Below are 24,630 nucleotides of genomic sequence, written 5' to 3'. Positions count from 1 at the left end.
AACAAAGTCATATTTTAAGTTTGGATTTATTCAGTCGGTCTAAGGCAAGTGTTGAGTTGGGATGATGTTTGTGCTAACAGGTGGTCGGGCTGAGTTGGGTTGGACGGGATGATCAGGGGCTCAGATGATTTGGTGGTGTTGGGCTTAGGCTCGACGGTGAAGGTGAAGAAATTGGAAAAGGGGTGGTCTGGCACTTGAATTGTGTTGCTTGTGGGAAGTGAAGGTAATGGAGACGGCGCAAGGGGATGATATTTATATGTGGGTTAGCATGGGGGTAGTTGTTAGGTGGTCGGCCTATGAGCGCGATGGCATGATGGCCTGGGATGGTTGTGGCTGCTTCAATTGAAATGTCTCATTTGTGAAAGTGGAGGAAGGGTTTGAATTGGCTGGGCTAGGCGGGTCGTTGGTGGCAGTAGGGTAGGACTGGATGAAACGACTAAGGGCTCAGTGCAGGGCGGGTTGAGTGAATCAGTGGGCGAGAGGCTTAGTCTGACGGTGGGCTTGGCGGTTTCAGGGTCGAATACAGCTGATAATCAACGGTTTAGTGGGTAGGAGCTGGTCAAGCCTATTGCTGGTTTCGATGGTTAGGACCGGTGGGAATCAGGGCCGTTGGCGAGGTTGAATTGGAATTTACCGATTGTGAGAATGGAAGATGTGGTTGTATGTGCTTGGTTAGGCTGGTCATTGATGCCTGTATGATAGGACTGGATGATACAGTTCAGGGTTCGGTGCAGGACGAGTCGACAGGTCGATTGCCGGGAGGGTTAGTCTGACGATGGGTTTGGCGGTTGTAGAGACTTCAGAGTGGAAATTCGAGGCTTTTAGGCGGTAGGGCGCTGGTTAAGCCCGTTGCCGGTTTCGATGGTTCAGACCAATGGGAATCAGGGCGGTTGGCGAGGCGTAGCGAGGGGAGTAGCAAGGCGGAGTGCGATTTTTGGGTGTAATCATTCCGTTTGGGAACTGGTTTTGGGTTGCCGTGGTGGGGGGCGCAGGGTTTGATGTTTCTTCGACGTGCGGTCAGGGGGGTGATTGTTCGAGCAGGAGGAGGCGGGTTGCGACGGTTGCGGCATGGGGATGGAATGGCGTTGTGATTGTGGGCGACATGTCGGGTCCGAGGCAGCTGGGTGCACTATATAAGGAGAGCCGGGACAGGACTTGCTTCCCCAGACGACTCGAAGGCTGTGTTTTCCAGCTGAAGGGTCGTCTCACCCCCGTCCGCTGTAGCATTTGCGCAGTCCGGCGGGGGATATTCGGGGGCTCCCCTGTGCTTTCAGGCTGGGAGTCCTCTTCCCAACGCTTTTTAACCCTGCTAGACAGGGATGGGCGTTGGGCCACGGTGCGTCAGCTTGCTGCGCTGGGTGGCTGGGTGCGGCATTTTTGGGAGTGGGATTATTAGATTTGTGTTTTTTTTTTTTTTGTAATTTGTCTATTTGTATGGTGATTGCGGCTTGTGCGGTCAATGTTTTGTAAAGAGGGGAACCTCTGACATTTTTTTTTGTATTTTGGCAAAATGTAGGGGGAACCCTTGAATTTTTTTTCTACAAACCTGAGACTTTAATATACTTGGATGATTTGAAAAAAATATGATTTCAACTTTGAACACCCTTACTGTAAATATTTTCAAAGCCAGTCTTTTTTGCCCAACAGAAACATTAACCTGGGTGATTACATATGTATACTATCACCTCAAGAAATGTGTACATTCAGCATTCAAAAACATGGTCGCATAAAATACCACCGCTGAGTAAAAAAACCATTCCTGCTGAGTGAAAAAGCTACTGTTGCTGACTAAACAAAGTGGGGCTGGGCATGTGGGCTCTGCAGCGGCGCAGCCGCCTTGGCCTCTAGTACATTCTAAATTAGTGGATTTTCACAACTGACAGCTGCAGGTGGCATCATAGAAGTACCACATTAAATCCCTCATGTTCTGACCAATCATAGTCACTCATTCAGATTTTTGTACCTTCTACACGTCATGTACATTTCTGACCAACCACATTCACTCATTCAGTTTCCCTGCAGCTAAAATCCCTCATACAGGGCTTCCTTGTAGCTAAATTCCCTCACATTTGTCTATATAAGCAGCTCTCTTCCCCCTCAGTTGTCTTTTCCTCAGTTTCATTGCTCACCAATTACAGTCACCCCAACATTTACATAAACAAGCTTACATATACTTAACAACCTACATACATAACAACCCTTACAATAACAATATCAACAAATTATTTAGTGTCATCAACAAGCTCATCTTGAACCAACCAACCCTATCACTTCATTAAAACTTGCCAAGCTTACCTTGGTGGGTCTTGTTTTCTGGTAGTATAGAAGGGCAGAGTTTGCACCTCCATCATCCCCTTCTCCATTCAGCAAAAGGTTCTCAGGAACACTTTTGAGTCTTACAAGGAAGTCCCCAACGTGATAGGATAATCTTGTTGGATCAACAAACGTATAAACAATTTCAATCAAAACCAGAAGCATTCGTCGAAGGATTTTAACTTTGGACGGAAAAAGGAATCAAATTTATCAACAAATCTAGAATACTCAACGGCATATTCAGTTATTCTGTTGGACGACTAGTTAAATTTTAGGAACCATCTACAGGACCAATTACAAACCTCTGAAGAGAAAGTGTAACCACCGGATCTGAAAGGAGTTTTTCGAAGGAAGCGGCTGATTATATACTGGAAGACGGTGTGTCGTACCAAAGGATCCGGATAATCAGATACTGTTAGAAGAAAACTCTGGAGCCAACTCAAAGGAAACAGCCAATTGTATACTGAACAACGGTGTGTAGTACCTAAGGATTCAGATAATTAGGATACTGTTTGAAGAATACTCCCATTACGGTAAAAGTTATTTATTTATTTTTTTGAAGTATTGATAAGAAAACCCCAGTTTGCCCTGGTAAAGAGACCAGAGACCAGAGATATTATTTGTTTCTTTTTCAGAGCACAGTAACAGTTTATATAGCCAAGGATCGACATATTATAAAAACTAGGAATCAACACAAACAACATGAGTTTGCCATTCAATATACCAGTTTGGAAGATGGATTCACTCCCTCGACCCCGTTCAGGAACAGACCACTAGCCGGAACTTCAGGAACGCTTTGGAACCAGGATACCCAGAATCCACCGCCACCACCTCGAAAGGACAAAGGGAAAGGACCAGAAGATCAGTTCCGGACCCAAATGGAAGAAGACGTATCAGATTCAGATGAAACCCCACAACATCAAAATATACCACCGAGACAATCCACGCCTCGACAACAACAACCATCTGGGTATGGAATACACAACACGGAAAACAGACAAGAACCAATGTTCCAGCCTCAGTTTCAACCAAAAAGAAATCAGGCTCAGGCTGGACAACAACAACCTTTACGACCAGAACCACAAAAACCAGATCAACAAACTGGGTCAGCATATTACAAGGCTGCCTACCCACCAAGGCCGGTCATTATCAAGGACTTGGGACTTTACTATGAAGGAACTCAGTTCATGAAGTTCCTTAACAGATTTGAAAGAACAGCAAATGCATACGGGGCCACCAATCACGATAAGGCGGCTCAGATCCTGAGATTTATACGAAAGGAGCAGTTAAAATGTCAACTTGAGGAAATGGACGGATACAACACTTACAATTGGACAAAACTCCAAGCAGAAATGGTGAAAGCATGGGGCGGCTGGATAATACGATCATGTATACAATTGACGACCTTGTGAAAGTAGCAAAACAACAAGCAAAGGATGGTATCACAAATTATTGGGACTATAAGCTATATGTATCAAAGTTCACACTAGTACTCTCCTACCTGGTAAAAAACAAACATATCAACAAGAACGATGACACCGGAATATTATTCTTAAGCCCCTTTTCAATTGAAAGTCAACGAAGCATCAAACGTACACTAGTCACCAAGGACCAACTACCAAAAGCCAAGGATGGTAGTAACAAGGCTCCTAAATGGGACGATTTACTGATAGCGGCAGAAACAGAAGTTCGAGTTGACAAAGGATACACAAATCTCTCAAATTTCTTGCAAGCAAACCGTACGATGCAGAAAGACTTGGACATAAAGAAAGGAGATGGGAAGCAACAAGATCAGATGTTAAAAGAAACACCAAACAATAAGGTAGTGGAACAACGGATTCAAGACATGCAGCAATGAAACAGAAAATGCAGAGTATCTTACCAACAACGTACAACCAACAAGGAGCTACAGATAGACAAGAATTTTCTCAAGAAGCGCCACGACCATCAACACCATTATACGAAACCATGGTCTGTTATTACTGCAAAAGAGAAGGGCATGCTACGGCAAGATGCCCAGAATTTCTGAAAGACAAGGAACAAGGATTGGTCAAACGAGTGGGGAAAGATTGGTTCTTACCCAATGGGGAACACATACCATGGATACCTTCAAGGCCAATTCGCTTGGTAGTTGCCACCTCATCAGCAAATCCTCAAAGGCAGGATGCCACCATCAGAAGTTTGGCAGAATGTTGAAGAAATGGGAACGGTAATCCTCCGCTTATGAAGTCTTCGGCGCAAACCATAGATTGGGACCCACCATCATTAGGAGCAGATAACTTTATGAAGACCCATGCTATTACGAGATCTGAAGGACAGAAGGGATGTCAAAGCTTTAGGATTCAAGAACCAGAGAAAGATACTATGGATATTGACCAAGAAGATGAGGAAGAAGCACCTGCTCCAAAAGAACTACCTAGGAAGACGTCTGAGAAAGTCTGGAGTAGGGAACAAATACCGACTATCAGCATGAAGGAATCACCCGAGGAAGTTCTAATACATGACTTGGACAATGTTAATATTCCTACAACTTTTGCGCAACTCACTGCAATATCACATTCTTACACAGAACAGATCATAGCAAAGTTACAGGGACGTCTTTTGGGGAAGAATACCTCAACCACCTACATTGCAACTAAAGAAGCTAAAGTAGCGGCGCCAATGACCACACTACCAGAGGAAGAAGGTCCATCTGATCCATGCTACTACAGTTGCGCCCTGGGATACATAACAGCGCAAGTTGGCGGGGAAAAAGTCGACTTTATGGTGGATTCCGGTTCTATGGTCAATGTCATACCCCAATCAGTAGCCGAGGATTTGGAGCTAGAATCTGTGATAGTGAACATACCCATGCAAGGTGTTGGCGGGGCCAGATGCGACATAACCGGCGTAGTTGAAAATTGCCCAATACAGATTGGCCGATTTTCTGGGCCAGCTCACCTCTTTATATCACCAAAAGCTCAAGATTGCATTTTAGGACGGCCTTTCCTTTTCGACTACAATTGCACCTTGGAATACCACAAAACAGGGGAGACTCTCACGTTTCAAGGAACCAAGGGCCGGCGAATTCCAGTACCATTGGCTCAAACCGGGCAAGGACAAGGATGGGATAATCGGAAGGACCTCAGCACCAATAGTGTGAAATTGGTTCCTGCATCAGAACATGTCAAAAGCAAAGAATATTGAATGTTCAAAAAGGCACCTAGTCAGCATTTTTTATAACTACCGGCATCCAGCTAGGGAGCAACTCACTTCAGCTGGTCAAGTGGGTTATATCTTGGATGCCAGATTTCATCAACTGGCTCAAATTATTCCTCTTAAAACACTTTGGGAAAACATCAAAACAAACAAAAATATACCTCTTTAAATTTTTTTCACTTAAAAAGAACATTCTTATCATTTTCCTTAAGCTTTTAAAAATCTGTAACATTAAGAAGGACTCACCTACAAATCCAGATTCGGGCCAATTAAATAAACCTGGGATTCTTGGATTATCTCCTTCCATCAACACCACGAGAATATTGCAAACAGACAACGACTTGCAACAGCCTATCAAATCTTTACTCTCTAATGGATTAGGGTCAACATTTCAAGACAGACTGTGCCAAAGCTGGAAAGACGGAAACTTATGGTGTATGACAAAATATAAACCAGTCACCAAGAAGGTTCGACCAATCAACCAACCAATTCCGCAAACATTAAATCCTCCACTTCAGCGACCTCCACTTTCACGGGACCCATATAAAACACCACTCACGCCAAACCCTCCAGACTTCACCCCTACCTCCAGGATCACTGAAGAACGATTGAAGGTAGTTAATTTTGGGCCAGAAGGGTGGCTTTGGGAAGAAGAATTGAAATGTTTCAAGCACCTGATTGTGATCCGGGAGAAAGCGGTCGCCTTCACGCCAGAGGAAAGAGGACTCTTGAAGCACTCGTATGGTTTACCTTATGTCATACCAGTAATCGACCACATGCCGTGGCAAAAGAAACCCATTCCGATCCCAACCGCCATCAAAGACAAATATGTGGAGCAAGTACGCGAATGGGTACGGAATAAACTCTATGAACAATCAACATCAAGTTATTCCAGTCCGGTTTTTTGCGTGCTCAAGCATGACGTAAAGTTAAGGATAGTTCACGACCTGCAAGAAATGAATAGAGTTACCATTAAAGATGCAGGGCTACCACCCGCAACCAAAGAATTTGTTGAATCATTCGCCGGTCGTGCCTGTTATGGATTGGGGGATATTATGGGCGGTTACAACAAAAGAGAATTAGCTCCAGAATCAAGACCCCTTACCACCTTTGATACCCCTTTGGGCAGATTTCAACTCACAAGACTTCCACAAGGCGCCACCAACTCGGTAGCAGTATATCAAGCACAAATGATGTGGATCCTTCAGGACAAAATACCAAAACACGCAGGAGTGTTTATCAATGATGGAGGTATTAAAGGACCAGGTACCACGTACAATGATGAAGTTCTGGAAGAAAATTCAGGAATACACCGTTTTATATGGGAATACACTCAAACACTGGAGAAAATATTATTTTGAATAGAAGAAGCGGGCCTCACTATTTCAGGAAAGAAGTTTGCATGCTGTGTACCTGCTTTGGATATTGTGGGTCACGTGGTCTGTAAATAAGGACAAAGGGTATTGGATCAGAAAAAGAATAAAATAACAACATGGCCAACTCCCAACGACATTACGGAACTCCAAGGCTTCATGGGAATAGTAACTTCCATCAGGATTTTTGTCAAAAATTTGTCTGAAACTGCGGCTCCCCTTCGAAGGTTAACTCAAAAAGACATAGAATGGCTCTGGGACGAAATCTGTGACAATTCCTTCAACCAGTTGAAAAAGATAATTGGAGAAGATATCACCCTCAAGAATCTTGACTACTCTCCGGGCGCAGGGCTTATTGTACTGGCTGTAGATTCCAGCTTCATCGCGGCTGGAGCAGTACTTTCACAACAGGAGCTTGAAACGGGAATAAACCGACCGGTATTATACAAATCAATTGTGTTTTCGCCGGTTGAGTCAAGATATTTGCAGGCAAAACTGGAACTCTGTGGTGTGGCGCGGATTTTGAAGAAATTGCAGACACTTCTATGGGGCCAACGCTTTGAACTCCAGGTAGACGCACAGTCCCTAATCCAGATGATCAACTCACCTTCGCTCCCAAATGCACCCATGACACAATGGGTAGCATTCATCCAACTCTTTTCGTTTGAGATGGTCCACAAGCCAGGAAAAACTTTCACAATGCCAGATGCACTTTCTAGACGACCAATAAGTGACAAAGAAGAAGAATTCTATAACGACACAGAGGATTTTGATGAAGATGAACCTGTAATCAAAGTCTGCTCACAATTTAATGGGACGTTCACCACCACAGAGGTCTTTGAATGGGAAGCCCCAGGATTCTGGACAGACTTGAAGGAATATCTCAGGACACTTCGTAAACCTCACTCTATGGACTCAGATGAATTCCAGAAACTCAAGCAAAAATCAGCAAACTATTTCATCCAAGAAGGACAACTCATGCGCAGGCACTCACCGATGTCACAACTAGTCATCTCCAAGACATCCTACCAATGCAAAATTTTACAAATGGTACATGAAGACCTTGGGCATCGTAGTCCTGAAGAGACATATCAGCGATTAGTGTGTAGATTCTAGTGGCCTAGTTTGAAGAAAAAAGTCAAGTTATGGGTACAGAGCTGCGAACCTTGTCAAAAGAGGGACCCACTAGTTCCACAAGAAATATGGCACCCTACAGGAGAGAGCAGTTTATTTGGACGCGTAGCTTTGGATGTCTGTCATATCAAAGCTGGACAGTATAAGTACTTGCTAGTGGCACGGGATGATTTATCTGGATGGGTCGAAGCGGCTCCTCTGGTGAAACTGACAGCCGCAACCATTGGAAAATTTCTCCTTGAAGAATGGGTCTATTGGTACGGCGTAATCAAGATGGTCACGGCGAACAATGGACCGGAATTCAAGAATGAATTTATAAAGGCAGTAGAAAAAATTGGGCCTACTTTCAAACCACCTACACCCTATTACCCTGAGGCTAACGGCATGATTGAAAGAGGCCATCGACCCATTAAGGACACCTTGATCAAGATGTGCGGAGAATCGGGTGGCAAATGGCGGGAATATCTACCATTAGTTCTTTTTGCAGACAGAATCTCCACCAAGCAAACAACTGGATACTCACCATATGAGCTAGTATTTGGCCAAAAAGCAGTGTTACCTGTGGATATTGAAATGGACACTTTTCTTGGGATCGATTGGACCGAAATTCATACGACAGAGGAACTTCTGGATGTTGAGGGTAACTGGGTGACACAAGACTAAGAGAGATTGACGAGGTGTCAAGGACATGGTCCAAGCACAGTGATCAGTCAACTTGTAATAATCATTCAGTGAGAGAGGATAACAGTAAGAAGAACAACTAGACTATATACATGTATAATATAGGCTAAGTTGTGGGTGTATAGGTTAGAAGCATACTACATAGGTAAATGCTAATACACTATCTCAACACTGGAAGCCCGAACCAAGCAACTGGAGTGACGGGAAGAGATTCGGGGAATAGCTTATGAAAAATTGCTAAAAGTCAGGGAATCATCAGTCAGATATTGGGATCGGCGGATGGCGGCTAGGCTTAGACGACCTTTGGACCCTGGTGAAATGGTCTTGGTTTACAACAAAAGCTTGGAGGACCAGTGGGAAAAACTTTTTGCGCACCGCTGGAATGGACCTTTTAGGATCAAGAAACAATTACCAAAAGGAGCTTACATACTGGAAGAACTAGACGGGACGGAACTCAAGAGGGCCTATGCAGCTTCCCATATCAAACGGTTTTATCCTAGGGGAAGGGAGCTTTCTGAAATTGAAATCAACGAGGATCCCAATCAATCAGGTTCATCAGAAGAACAGGAGTCAGAGGATGAGGAAGGAGAAGAGTTCTCCAGTGGTCACTCTTCTGATTCAGATTGAACCAGCAAAATTTCTAAGTTGGGGGAGGAAGACTTACATTCATTTTTTAGTCATTCTTTTCTCTACTACTAACCTTCCCTATTCTCAATTTTGGGGTATGCATATTATTTAGAAACCCCAGGGGGGTACACTCACTTAAAACATTCAGTCTGGGAACGTCACATTTTTTTTCTTCAAGGCCGCTCATCACGATGGACGGGTTTTTCTCACAAGTTTGCAACGGCTGAGGACAACCGGATAAGTTGGGGGAGGGGAGGAGGATAGATTGGCATCATAGACTAAAAAAAAAAAAAAAAAAAAGGATAAAAAGTAAGACATAAGTAAAACAACATAGAAAAAGAAATCAGTTTTTTTAGATTTAGGTGATTTTTTCGATTTTTTTCGGATTTAGAAGTTATCTAGCGATTTTTTGTGGCTTTTGTGATTTCAAACCCCCGAATAGGCGTTGCTCAAGGACAGCCAAGTCCATCACACCATCAGCACAGCCGAGGGAACAAACAAGAAAAGAAAAAACAAAACTAAGGAAAATATATCAGCAAACAGTAAAAGGAAAGAAGACAAAGAAGAAAAATTGAGCTCACAGAAGCAAATAAGGACTCAGTTGGATTCTGAACAACAGCAAGGAACAGGAAAGAAAGACAGTCAGCAATGATGAAAAAAATAATAATAATAATGAAAGTAGGGACAAAACACTTACCAGGAGGAGCGATCAGTAGGATGAGTTTGGACTTGAAGGCGGTGGTTGAGTTGCAGGTATTGACGGGTGACAAACTTGAAGAGGCGGACGCGTTCCATGTGTTGGAACGGATTGGGAGCCGGGCAAAGGTTGCAGTAATGAACGAAGGGGTTCATGAAGCACTGGTACATCTGGTCGAGTTCAGCAGGGCCGGTGGCGTAGACATCAAATCGGCGTGGGTTGATATTGGCAGAGAGAAGATTTCCGATCTGACGGTCGTCAAGGCGGTGGTATTCATCTGGGTCATAAAGGCCGGGTGGATTGGGTGAAGCAACACGCTCAAGATTCGCGTTTGGGTAGATATGAGCTCGGCCGCTAACCGAGAAAGGTACACTGATAGAAGAACGACGAGATCTGGACTCGTCAACACTGGTGGTGTTGGAAGCCAAAGACTTGGTAACAGGCAAGGAAGCTGGAGCAGCCGGGCTGGATATGGAAAGGAGACTAGCTGCGGTACTTGGAGTGTCCAGGTCATGAGGCCGAGGAGCAGCCGGAGGCAACCAGAATCCCGGGATGATAGCTCGGTTGGACTGGAGCATCTGTGGAATAAGCAACATCAAAGGTTTCATCAGTGGCAGCGTACAAGAGAAAAATCAACAAGGAAAGAAGATACAACATACTGTTGAGATTTAGACTGGAGGACCGCAGCACGAGGAAACAAAAAGATGAGCCAGTGTGCTTGAGAGGGGGCAGTGAGTGTTGAGGGCTCACCGGATCGGCTCGGGATGGAGGCGCGGAGAAAATAAGGAAGAACCGATGAGTTTTGATTTCAGGTTGTAGGCTATGTTTATATAGACTACATACATGGAATCAGTTTGTGGGCAACATGATAGTGAATATGCATGGAAGAAAACAGAACCCATTGGAACTCTCAACAAGATATAAAAAAAGACACAAGGCTGTCACAAGCAGAGATAGCGCACATTGGAGGATAAGAAGTATATGGAAAGTTCTACGATCTAATCTCGGCAGGGACAAAGTCTACAAGGCAAGTACGGACAGAGAACATGACCAATGACTACATACAGACCATGGGATGTGAGATAATCATAAGATGTGAAAGGGAATGAATCATTTGGAATCTGAAGAGCTAGAAAGAAAAGGGAGTGAGGCAGAAGGCAAGAAAAAAGGAGGACAGGGGGACAAAATTCCAACACATACCTCATTCAAACGGTTCAGTGCAGGACTACTGACCACGAAGGGCCTAGACCCGGGCAATAAATGAGGATGGACAGGAGAGGATGGCTGAGTTCAATAGGCTGGGGATCGATTGAGTTCAGACTCAGGGTAAGCCTGATACGCTGGGGATTGAAGATGCGGGCCTCCCAAACCGGGAGGAGTACGGGGGCGAAGCGGGGTTGTTGGGGGATTAAACCCGGAAACCTCAGATGGGGCGGCTGGCAAAGCATTCAGGATCGGGGTAAAGGAGCTCTCTCAAGAGGCTCCTCCATTTGGGCTGGTCGTCTAGAGAAGGAAAACGGATGAGTATAGAGTCCAAAGTATATATATATATCATAATTAGGAAGACGTACTAAAAACGGGGAAGCAACGTTGGAAGGGCGCGAACGCAAAGCGTAGCGGACGGAGGGACAATTGTTTGGGCAATTTCGATGGGTGCGACGGGTCATGATGAAGCTATGAGTAGGATAAAACTCGGGACTACAATAAATGAAGAGGAAACAGGCAATCGGTCCACCTTTTAAAGTAAAGGAAGCTGCTACACTAGAATAAAAAGGGCTTGTAACTTCGGCACAAGAGTCAGGACGTGAATTCTTGAGGGAAAGAGGCTGCGTCTGGTTCTGACCAACCAGATGACTTGACTCACTGATCTTCTGAACACCAAACAAAGCTAACTCACCAGCTCCAGGATCCTGACCAATGCGGTGGCAGGATCCAGGTCTACATGCAAGTGGTGGACCACTGTGGCTCGAGAATCGTACAAGAAATGATTGTTGGCTCCCCATTTTGTCATCACACTAGAAAGAGAAGAGAAATGGAGAGTCAGCTGTCAAACGTAGAAAAGAAAAAGAAGAAAGAAAGAACTTACGTGCGATGGCGACCAATCTGCAAATCCAATTGAAGAACTCGGAAGACTGAGACCTGGGCGGCAAGAGAGATGTAGCGTAACCGGGATATGTAGGAGTGGGGCCGGTCGGGGATATAATTGAGTCAAGTCCGGTTCGGATCAGCGCGCGCGACTCGGAAGCAGAGAACTGCGCAAATCGTAGCGCAAGACCGGCGGCGCTCACAGTTTTGGACCTCGCGCGGCTTTTTAGACACAATCGGGTCCCCGATCTCTACTCAACAATTGGAGCGCGCGCTCTAGAATACTGGCACAACCACTGCGGACACCATGGACACACGGCGACCAGTGCTGCGCAACTGCGGACTGCGCGCAGCACTTTGACTCCCAGACATCAAAACAATTTAACCCCCTAATAAAAGTAAAACAAAAACCCAATGGTTTGGAGCTCATTTCACCCCTCACTCAGCCTCTCAGGACACGCGCCCCAGAGACTCATGGACAACTCTTTAAGTTTCAAACCTCTCAATCTGCAAGTTGCCACACTTTTCACAGCAAAATTGTCTGGGGACAGACAATAAGTTGGGGGAGGCTGTGGTAGACAGAAAGGTTCCATTACATCAAAAAAATAAAAAAATTCTCTGTTTTCTTTTCTTTACATAACATTCATCAGAAATCACGGACTATGGCACAAAGACGGGACTTTACAGGACTAAAAGTTACTTCCAAGCTACATATACACCTCACCTCCTATTACAACCTCACGTTTACATACACAACCCAGCTGCAGGACAGCTACACATACTCATTTACACTGCATAGTATATACGTACATTCTAAATTAGTGGATTTTCACAACTGACAGCTGCAGGTGGCATCATAGAAGTACCACATTAAATCCCTCATGTTCTGACCAATCATAGTCACTCATTCAGATGTTTGTACCTTCTACACGTCATGTACATTTCTGACCAACCACATTCACTCATTCAGTTTCCCTGCAGCTAAAATCCCTCATACAGGGCTTCCTTGTAGCTAAATTCCCTCACATTTGTCTATATAAGCAGCTCTCTTCCCCCTCAGTTGTCTTTTCCTCAGTTTCATTGCTCACCAATTACAGTCACCCCAACATTTACATAAACAAGCTTACATATACTTAACAACCTACATACATAACAACCCTTACAATAACAATATCAACAAATTATTTAGTGTCATCAACAAGCTCATCTTGAACCAACCAACCCTATCACTTCATTAAAACTTGCCAAGCTTACCTTGGTGGGTCTTGTTTTCTGGTAGTATAGAAGGGCAGAGTTTGCACCTCCATCATCCCCTTCTCCATTCAGCAAAATGTGTTGAGGGACACCAGGGACTGAAACTGAGAGGGCTACCAATACTCACGATGGGGGCTTGACAGTGAAGATATGGATAAGATTCAGTAAGGAAAAAGGAATTCAAGTGAGAAGCCGGTAGATGGTAGTGATGGGCTGCTTGGTAGAAGCATATCTACATACAAGCATACAAAGACTACTAAACAGACTTCACCATCTCAACATCCCCCCTTGCTGATAACCAAGCCATAGTTCAGCACTACTAAATATATCATAAAATGGAGATTGTACTAATATAAGTAAAATATATACTAATAGTAGTGGAATCACCATGGGGTAGGCTAGGTATTCATAGCATACTTAGAAAGAATAAAAGATGATAGCTTCATAAGGATCAGTTACTCGTATACCACATGGACTTCTTCATTGTCGTCGTCAGAACCTGAGTCATAACTGCCTAGCTTGACGACGGCGGCGGCGCCAGCTTTGGTTTTACCGAAATTTTTGGGTTTAGGGCATTCATTCAATCGATGTCCTCGTTTACCGCAGTTCGAACAGGCTACTCTTTTGGTGTAGGCAGCAGAGACCGAGGCTAGATTGTTAGTTTTGTTGCCGTTTAAGCTGACCTTGTGGGCTTCCATGGCTCCAATGACATCGTCGAGAGACATTTCGTTCGCAGTGTAGACAATGGCATCTCGAACGTTGGACCAGGAGGAGTCAAGTCCTCCAACAAGACGGTCAGCAATCTGACGATTGGTCGGAAGCTCTTTGACTGTCAGGAGATCGTCAGCAGCTACCCGTACGTGACCGATCCACAAGGCGATTGGTTCGTTTGGATCATGACGGGAGTTCCAGAACGCTTCGTGGAGACGCATACGACGAGCCCGGGTGTTTTTCCCGTAGGCATTGACGATAGTCGAATATAAACGGGGTGCCGGTTTGACTTTACGGTATCGCTGAGAGAGAGGGTCGGACAGGGTCAATCGGATCGTGTGGCAGGCTAGATCCGAAAGAGCATCCCAGTCGGCGGCTATCTCCTTTGGGTTGTAGCCTTTTGCGAAATCAGCCGATCAAATTGAAGAGGTGTCCGCTTTATTATTGTCTTTAGGACGAGTAAGAGAGCCTTTTACTATGTCGAGGGTGTTCTGCATTCCCAGAACGCCTTCGAGTCGGTCGCGCCAACAAGGGAAAACGGCTTCAGTGCCATCTAAAGTTGCAATCAATGCGAGGACCGATGAAACATTGTGAACCATTCGATAATGTGACATGCTGGTTGAAGTGATCAATAATGTAATCGGATGATTAGAGAATCATTCGTGTGGCCAGCGGCAAGTGTGAGTCTGATTCCTGGAGGATGATGACGAGTGTTCAATGTGAAGTACCAAGCGAGACTAAGAGGGTCTCATAACCTGTTGAGGGACACCAGGGACTGAAACTGAGAGGGCTACCAATACTCACGATGGGGGCTTGACAGTGAAGATATGGATAAGATTCAGTAAGGAAAAAGGAATCCAAGTGAGAAGCCGGTAGATGGTAGTGATGGGCTGCTTGGTAGAAGCATATCTACATACAAGCATACAAAGACTACTAAACAGACTTCACCATCTCAACAAAATGTTCTCAGGAACACTTTTGAGTCTTACAACATAATTGACAAGTTACACGGGTGCTTGAAGGGCTGCCCTCATGTAAATAAGCTCTAGGAGATACACTATTAATTTAGTGTGGAGCAATCTTCCTGAATTTAGCTATTTAAATGTTGTTAATATTTTAAACCTTGTAATATGTAATTTTGATGTAATGCTATAATTTAGAAGAGTTTTGGTGTGATGAGTACTCTGGGAGATTCCTGAACTTAATTTAATAAGTCAAATTTTCGAGTCAAAGTGAGATGTGTGTAGAGACTGTAAAATGAAGATGTGTCTGGTGAGATTTGAACTCACGACCTCAGATATGCCGAGACACATACTAGAGTGCTGCCTTTACCAACTAGGCTACAGACGCTTGTGGCTGCCAGCTGGGTGGTTGGTTGGTAGTGCTCATGGGTCAATCCAACAGCCCTCCATACTGTGGTGATACATCATGGTAGCAGACTAACAGACAACTCAACAATGTGAGACAATATTTGATAAGGGGTCAATTTTGATAAGGCAATGTTTGATGGGGGCAAAATTTGATGTGATGTCTGCTGAATAATATCAATTATTATTCACTAGTGCAAGCATGAGGCGGAAAGACAACAAGAAGGGGCAAGAGAGGCCTCCTTTTATAGGAAAAATCACGTCTGAGAGTGATTTACAATGTAATGAAATAAATGCACTAATGAGGAAAGCTGTTCAATTTTATGTGAAATAAATGTACCAGTTGGGAAAAGATTTACATATGTAATGAAAACAATCACCCCTTTGGGTTATGATCCCTTGGCTTGGTCTAATTGGGAAGGAAAATTACATCTAAGAAGTGATTTGCTACATGTGATTGAAAATCAGAGTGGAGAAATTCCTTATTGGGGAAAACATGGCCATTTTGGAGGTGCTTGCCAAGACTTGAGTGATTCTTAAATGAACTTGTGATAAAATAAACACCTTATGAAAACAGAAATGTGTACATGTGATTTTGAGGGTGTTCTGCGCTTTTGAGCGCTTTAAGATAAACAGTTCTCATGTAATTTGTATGTAACTATCTTATATCTTGCAAAATAATTTCTTCCACACTTTTTGACTGTGTGTACATAAATGTCATATATTTAAATTGTACTCTAATGTAATTTTTAAGAAGCTTGGTTTTGATTGGTCTCACCACACCAGCCATTGAGTGGAGCGGGTATCCACTTGATGACCCGGTCCGGCCATCGAGTGGAGTGTGTATCCACTCAATGACCGGCTCCGGCCATTGAGTGGAGCGGGTATCCACTTGATGACCTGGTCCGTCCATTGAGTGGAGTGTGTATCCACTCAATGACCGGCTCCGGCCATTGAGTGGAGTGTGTATCCACTCAATGACCAGCTCCGGCCATTGAGTGGAGCGGGTATCCACTTGATGACCCGGTCCGTCCATTGAGTGGAGTGTGTATCCACTCAATGACCGGCTCCGGCCATTGAGTGGAGCGGGTATCTACTTGATGACCCGGTCCGGCCATTGAGTGGAGTGTGTATCCACTTGATGACCGGGTCCGGCCATTGAGTGGAGTGTGTATCCACTTGATGACCGGGTCCGGCCATTGAGTGGAGTGGGTATCCACTCGATGACCCAACCGAGTCATTGAGTGGAATGTGTATCCACCCAATGACCAAGTGGGTCATTGAGTGGAGTGTGTATCCACTCGATGACCCGGTCCGGCCATTGAGTGGATCTGGATGACCCAACCAGATCATCAAGTGGAGTTGTACCCACTCGATGACCAAGTATTGGTTACCCACTCACTTGATGACCTTTGGGTCATTGGTCATTGAGTGAGTATGTATCCACTCAATGACCGGGTTGGCCATTGAATGGGGGAGTGCGTACCCACTCAATGACCGGGTAATGGTGATCCACTCAATGACCCAAAGTCATCAAGTGGAGTATGTATCCACCCAATGACCAGGTTGGTCATCAAGTGAGGTGCAGGGGTCTTGATGTCTTGACCCGCCCGGGTTCATGGTGTGATGGGCGAGGATGGGCGCCAGTACGTTTCCATTGCTCCACCAGCATAAAACCTTCCTGGGGTGAGGCTAAAATTTAATTGCGCAACTTGCGCATCTCTCCTGGTGAGGTGATAAAATCTTCCTGGTGAAAGTCAATTGTGAACCCCCCTATTGGAATTTGTAAAGCTCAGGAACACAACAACCTTGTAGATTGTAAGCTGGACAATTGGGTTTGCAGTTTGGATGTAAAACGTTGTTACTGGTGTGTTTCCGGACGGCGTAGCGGTTCAAGCCAAGGCATTGATCACAGGTTCAAGTTGGTTGAACACGCTTCTTGCTTTGGCACTCTGGAAGGTGGGGACAGCAATAATACATGGGTCAGCCTAAATGCACTCCAAACTTTTACTTCATGCACTCCACATTTTTGGCTTTAGGGGGCCAGCACTCCAAAAAGGTTGGAGTGCCTTGATTTTGTACTCCCAAAACATGGAGTCCCCAGATGGGCACTCCATGTTTCTTGGAGTACACAACTGGGTAATCCAAAATTGACCAGAATAGGGGAGTGCAGCTAGATGCACTCCAAAAAAAATGGAGTGCAAGCCCAAGCACTCCACCTTTTCAGTGAAGGATTTTGGCCTTGCACTCCAGCTAGCAAATACCAAATGGAGTGCATTGGGGTGCACTCCAAGTCTCCTTTTCTTTGGAGTGCCCACAGCAATCACACCTCTCGATGAGGGGACTCACACGACCGGTCATCCAGAGGACTCATACCTCTCGATGACCGGCGCGGACCGGTCATCAGTCACACCTCTCGATGACCGGTGTGTACCGGTCAACGAGGGGAGGTGCTACTCTCAATGACCGGTCTTTACCGTTCATCGAAGGGACTCCCACCTCTCGATGACCGGCGCGGACCGGTCATCAGTCACACCTCCCGATGACGGGCACAGTCCGGTCATCGAGAGGACTCACACCTCTCGATGACCGGTCACCACCGGTCATCGAGAGGACTCACACCTCTCGATAATTGGTCAGACCGGTCATCAAGGGGACTCACACCTCTCGATGACCGGTCATCTCCGGTCATCGAGGTGAGTCACATCCCTTGATGACCGGTCAGACCGGTCATTGAGGGGAATAACACCTCCTCTGGATGACCGGTGTGTACCAGTCATTGAGGGGAGGCGCTACTCTCAATGACCGGTCGGTCTGACCGGTCATCGAGAGGAGATGTTACTCCCCTCGATGACCGGCACAGACCGGTCATCGAGAGATGTGACTCACCTCGATGACCGGTCATCACCGGTCATCAAGTGTTATTACCCTCGATGACCGGTCTGACCGGTCATCGAGTGGCGTGAGCGGTGTGAGCCCTCTCGATGACCGACCGGTCATCGGGAGCATCGAGAGGTGTGAGTCCCTTCGATGACCGGTCTGTGCCGGTCACCGAGGGGAGCAGCACCTCCTCTCGATGACCGGTCAGACTGACCGGTCATTGAGAGTAGCGCCTCCCCTCGATGACTGGTACACACCGGTCATCCAGAGGAGGTGTTATTCCCCTCGATGACCGGTCTGACCGGTCATCGAGGGATGTGACTCACCTCGATGACCGGTCTGACCGGTCATCGAGGGATGTGACTCACCTCGATGACCGGTCTGACCGGTCATCGAGGGATGTGACTCACCTCGATGACCGGTCATCACCGGTCATCGAGAGGTGTTATTACCCTCAATGACCGGTCTGACCGGTCATCGAGAGATGTGACTCACCTCGATGACCGGTGATGACCGGTCATCGAGAGGAGGTGTTATTAGCCTTGATGACCGGTGTGACCAATTATCGAGGTGTGAGTCCCCTCGATGACCGGTCTGTGCCGGTCATCGGGAGGTGTGACCGGTCCGCGCCGGTCATCGAGAGGTGTGAGTCCCCTCGGTGACCGGCACAGACCGGTCATCGAGAGGAGATGTTACTCCCCTTGATGACCGGCACAGACCGGTCATCAAGAGGTGTGATTTCTGTGATTTCCCTCAATGACCGGCGGTCCGGTACAGACTGGTCATTGAGAGGAGATGTTAATCCGCTCAATGCCAGTCTGTACAGGTCATGGATATCAGGAGGATCAAGTGGGGTTTGTTTGTACATAGCCCAGTTGAAGTTGTAGGCACTCCAGCTCTGGCTGGAGTGGCTGGAGTGCACAGTACTGCACTCCCCTTTTGAGGAGGAGAAACATCAGGAATGGAGTGCTGGGGGAATGCACTCCAATCCGATGGAGTGAGACTCATGGGCACTCATTACATTTCCTGGCCACTGAAGTTCTTTGTGGTGCACTCCAAAGAGTCTTGAGTCCCCGGTTCTGCACTCCAATTGACTTGGAGTACTCTAGTCTGTACTCCAACAATCATTGGAGTGCACACTCCATACACTCACTTTTGGAGTGCTTTTGGGATTTTTTTGGAGTGCATTTAGGCTGACCCTAATACATTTGTGTTTGAAGGAAAACTGCTTGGACCAACAGTCGGACTGCTCGGACAAACAGTCAGACTCCTGGACCAACAGTCAGACTGCTCGGACCAGCAATCAGACTGCTCGGACCAACAGCCTGACTGCTCGGACCAGCACGGTAACTCCTCGCGCTGCTGTTGGTTCGAGCTGAGGAACCATCGGGTACTAATCCATTCGAAGTGAGGACTGCTCAGACCAAACTCAAGATCTCGTCGGACAAGCTCCGAGGTTTTCTCGGACCCAGCTGATCCAATGTGGCTGACTGATTGAACCAGCAGGGTCCTACCAAACCCAATACTCGAACGTACTCCTCGGACATCAATGGGTCCGAGGGCTTGTTGAGCTATGTACGCGAAGCCCATTGGCTCGAGATGATCAACTTCTCCAGCCGAGGGATTTCGAGGACTACTCGGACAGGCAGACCCCTCGAGCCCCACAAATCCGAGGTTGGCTCAGGAAAACAATTCGAGCACTCTTCTGGCTGCTGCGCCAGAGGGGTTAATGCCAGCAGTGTATTGTGAATTACTGTAGAATTGATGATTTTTTTTATTTTATAACAGGAGAAAAAATTAATTATAAGTGATATGCTGCAGGATTAGAAGGAAAATGACTGCTAACATGTATAAACAATGTTTCACACACCCAAACAGTCCAAAACTTTCAGTAATTCTTCAATGTTGCATATTATTTGAGCTGTTAAACTATTGGCAATGATGTTTTTTCAGCAGAGGATGAAATTTAAGGGGCGGCCAGAGGGCTCATTGGGAAAATGACTGCCAACTGGATAACTTTTTGCATAAAAAAGCAAGTGAGATGGGGAAAAATTTCATCAATTGTGCTGATTCAAGAGGTATTATTGATTTTCCAGTGGTTTTGCCAATTGGATACCGGTGCAGCAAGACAACCATTTTTCTGGAGCTCTGCAGCGGCGCAGCCGCCTTGGCCTCTAGTGTGTAATGAAGGATGAAGTAGACATGATGGTGGTCATAAAAAGTAATTTGAGTGCCGCTCAAGGCTTCAAAAAATTTGGAAAATATGTAGGAAGATTCTCCATGGTCTTCTGCATCTTTTATTCCCCCAACACCTAATCATCCAATTAGAATTGGTGCTGCTACAGAACATCAAAAAACAGCATTTTTGAAATTCTCCCAGGCCACAAGGTTGACATAGCGCATAAGTCCCTCCTTCGGAGGGTCCCTGCGAGATGGCGTCCCCCCTCCACAAAGAGAGGGACTTAGTCAAGTTAGCGCTTGGCCACCAATAGCGAAATGAGGCCGAGAGGGCCTAATTTGGCATCATCTACATTTTTTTGAAACACTTGTACCTCAAGGTATGTACTCCCTTCTGATCATACATACTTGTATGCTGGAACTCCGAACTTGGAGTAATCAGATTGGAAATACAGGGTTTATGGGTTTAGACTTTGGGTTAGGAAATTCGGCATTTTGGGAATGGCAGGATGCTGTCGTACCTGGGCTTCTGTATTGAAGCTGTTTGAAGTTTCTGAACGCCTTGGGTCGAGATGGCCCGCCCACCTAACAACCAACTTAAGGCAGTCAGAACTGACACTCAAATAACCAACTGGGCCCAATTCTCAAAATCAATCCCGTGTTCTACACTCAAGTCAAAGATTCACGAGCAAGTTGGCCAGCTATGAAGCTTTTCACCTGGAGTTCAGTTGAGTTCAAGCAGATTTTCTGGACCATACCAATTGTATATCAAACAATCAGTGAATTGACTATGCAAAGAGCAATCACTTGGAATTCTTGCTTTTGTAGTCTTCCTTCATCCTAGTAGGTATCGTCGTTGCCCCGGTGTACCGCGAAGGTTACCGATATAAAATGGCAGCGCTCCTCGCAGAAAGAAACGAGTGTTTCGATAGGAGTACCACCATTTTGGAATATATGCCTGGTAGCGACCAACAACAGTCACATTTCGGAACTGGATAAGTTGAAAGAAGCATATCGGAGACAGCTTCGAGAGAGCTTACCAGCATAAAATTGAAGAAAGCTCTGAATAAGCTTACCAGCAAATTGAAGCGAATTGTATCTTACAATCACGAGGACCGAGAAACCAATTATGACCAAACCAGCAGGAGCCATGACGGCAGCTCAACTTCTATTTCCTCCGATCATCAAATATCACCTGTCCCATACGAGGATCCAGTCTATAATGACTGTCCAGTTTGTCTCGACCCACTCGAGTCCTCTGCAGACGATCCCGACTCTGTGTCTAAAGTTGCACAAATCAACAAGTGTCGACATTACTACCATGTCAATGTAGAATTTGAGATCAACAACTTTATTGCAGCTAATACCTAATGCTAATAGTAGTAGATAACTAACAATAAAGGAAGAAATAGAAAATGAGTAAGAAACATTATGATAAAAATGAATGAAATCACAATGTACCTTTGGATATTCTAGACCTTACTACGACCCACTGAATAGACAAATATGATTGTAAAGGGAGAGAGAGATAACAACAAGCCTGGGAGAGAAAAAGAGGATCAACAAGAGAGAATCAGGAGGAAGAGAGAGAGAAGACAAAAGAGAAGGGAGGGTTCGGCAATACCTCCACTTGAGTTAAATCCAGGCTCCTCCTGAATCGTCTTTGTCTAAACGGGCGATGAATGGGATTCTAGAATCGTGCAGTCGGGCTGAGATCAACAGTGAATTAAGGGAAATGCGGATAGTCGGCGATTTTTCGGAGTTCTTCTCGAGTCTAGAGAATATTCACAAGCTCTGCGGACGTGGACTTCAAGGCTGAGCTCATTTTGCATATTGCTCCCCGCACATTCACTATGCATACATCTTCACCATTACTGACCCGGAGCACCTATTTGACACTCCTCCTTGCTTCGGCTTCAGTAAGGTGAAGTTGAGATCTAGATTCCTCGAGCTTGACAAATCCGAGGGGCTTGGTGAGACCGTCGGCAATCATTTCATGAGTAGAGACTTGCTGGATGGTGAGTTGCTTCTTCAAAACTAGCTCGAGCACATATTGAAATCGAACTTCAATGTGTTTTGTGTTTTCATTCAACTGCGCTTCCTTGCTAATCGTTATGGCACCTGAGTTATCATTTTTCATCACGGGAGCTTTGATCTTGACGTGTAAATTCAGCACGAGATTGGTTAGCCAACGAAGCTGTTTAGCACATCTGTTGATTGCTACAAATTCAGCCTCCGTGGTTGATTGGGCAACCACCGGTTGCTTCTTTGTGGACCAGCAAATTGGGTTCCCGTACATTGTAATCACGTAGCCCGAGGTGGATTTCTTGGTGACCAATGACGTGGCGTAGTCAGCATCCGCCCATCCGCACAGTCCCTCGTCAGGATCAGAAGTTTGAGTATAGTGGATACCCAAAGTCGAAGTCCCTCTGAGATAGCGAAGCATATGCTTGACGGCCGACCAATGCGCCTCGTTTGGATTACTGGTGAACTGAGCGAGTAGATTGGTAGCAAAGGTGATGTCAGGACGGGTGTGTAAGGCTAAGTAGTTCAGCATTCCCACGGCCTTCTGGTAGATCTTTTTGTGAAAACTAGGGGCATCTGAAGCTACAACATGATGGAGATTCATCGGCGCCGGCGCCTTGACTGGATTCGAATCGTGCATATTGAAGTCGTAGAGAATCTTCTGAATGAAGTCGGCTTGATTGATGTGCACTGTTCCATCCTCCTTCCAGTCAAGCGTATAGCCGAGATGCTGCAATGGCTTCTCCTTCACCTTGATCGTGTATACCGACTTGATTCCATCGAGAAGTTTCACCACAGTCGACCTGGAAGAACCGATGATAAATCCATTGTCCACGTGCATGTGCAAAAACACGGTCCTGTCCTTGTTGTAAAACAGGGATTCATCCAACGGCGACGAAAGCAATCCGAGACCGGTCAGAGTTCCAACTAAGTGCTTCCTCCATTGTCGAGGGGCCTGCTTTGTTCCGTAGAGAGACTTGTTTAGTTTCCACACCCAGTTCTCCTTTCCCGGCTCTTCAAACCCCTCAACTTGGGCAACATATACCGGCGCGTCGATCTCGCCATACAAGAAGGCTGTTTCTACATCAAACTGGAATACCAACCAACAAAAATTTACCGCAATTGTGAGCAGAACTTTGAATGACTCGTTCCGGGCAACCGAGGCATAAGTGTCGAAATAGTGGAGCATGTGTACCTGATGATTACCAAAGCACACCCATCTCGCCTTGAACCGCAAGAGCTCTCCGAATTCATTCTTCTTCCGGCCGAGCAACCACATGCCACCAATCACCTTGTCATCATCGGGTGGTGGGACCAGAGACCCAGTGTTCTTCGAGGAGAGTGAGTGAAATTCCTTCGCCATTGCTTCTTTCCACCCTTTGATCTCCGAGTGGTCCGAGAGCGCTTCTTTGATAGTTACATTCTCGGTGAGGAAAACATATTCGGGAAGGTCAAAATTTACTAAAAGCAGCTCTTCTGGGGGGTCAATTACGGCCGGAGAGGGTCCTGAGGTAGAGGGTACCGACGAAGTCCTAGACGCTGCACCACGGCAAGGTAACAAAACGACATTTCTGACATCGATTCCGCCAATGATTTCTTTCGACGGGGGCTTGTCAGCCGGAACCAGCGCATATCGCGTTTGAGACTTCTTTGCTGGGGCCGTTTTAGTCTTAGTGGTTGAGGCAGTCGAAGGAACCGCGGTTGACGACTCAGATGAGACTTGGGTTGGAGGAATCCTAGCTCGATCCTGGCTAGCCGTTGAACTAGTGGGCTGACTAATGTTCGGAGCAGGAGGGCTCACCACCGGGCTGGGTGCTCTGTAGGGAACACTAGCTGGTATGGTAGAACCTTGTTCGGGCTGCCGATCCTCGACCGGAGTAACGCTGAGTTTGACACGATCGGCAGACGTTGACGGCACTGCATGGGGCAGCGTGTCCGGAGGTTTGGTGAGTGCCTTGGGGGAATTGTAAAGGAAGTTGACTTTGGTCGGAGTAAAATCCCGACTGATAACCACGTGTCTCCGAGTTGAATCAAAAAATCGTAGCGCATCGGAGTGGTCTTCATACCCAAGACAAATTAGAGGTTTAGACGGGGCAGAGATTTTTGA

Source organism: Puccinia triticina, chromosome 5A (assembly GCF_026914185.1).
Source record: "Puccinia triticina chromosome 5A, complete sequence".
Taxonomy (NCBI): Eukaryota; Fungi; Basidiomycota; class Pucciniomycetes; order Pucciniales; family Pucciniaceae; genus Puccinia; species Puccinia triticina.
Note: the sequence above shows the minus strand (reverse complement) of the source record.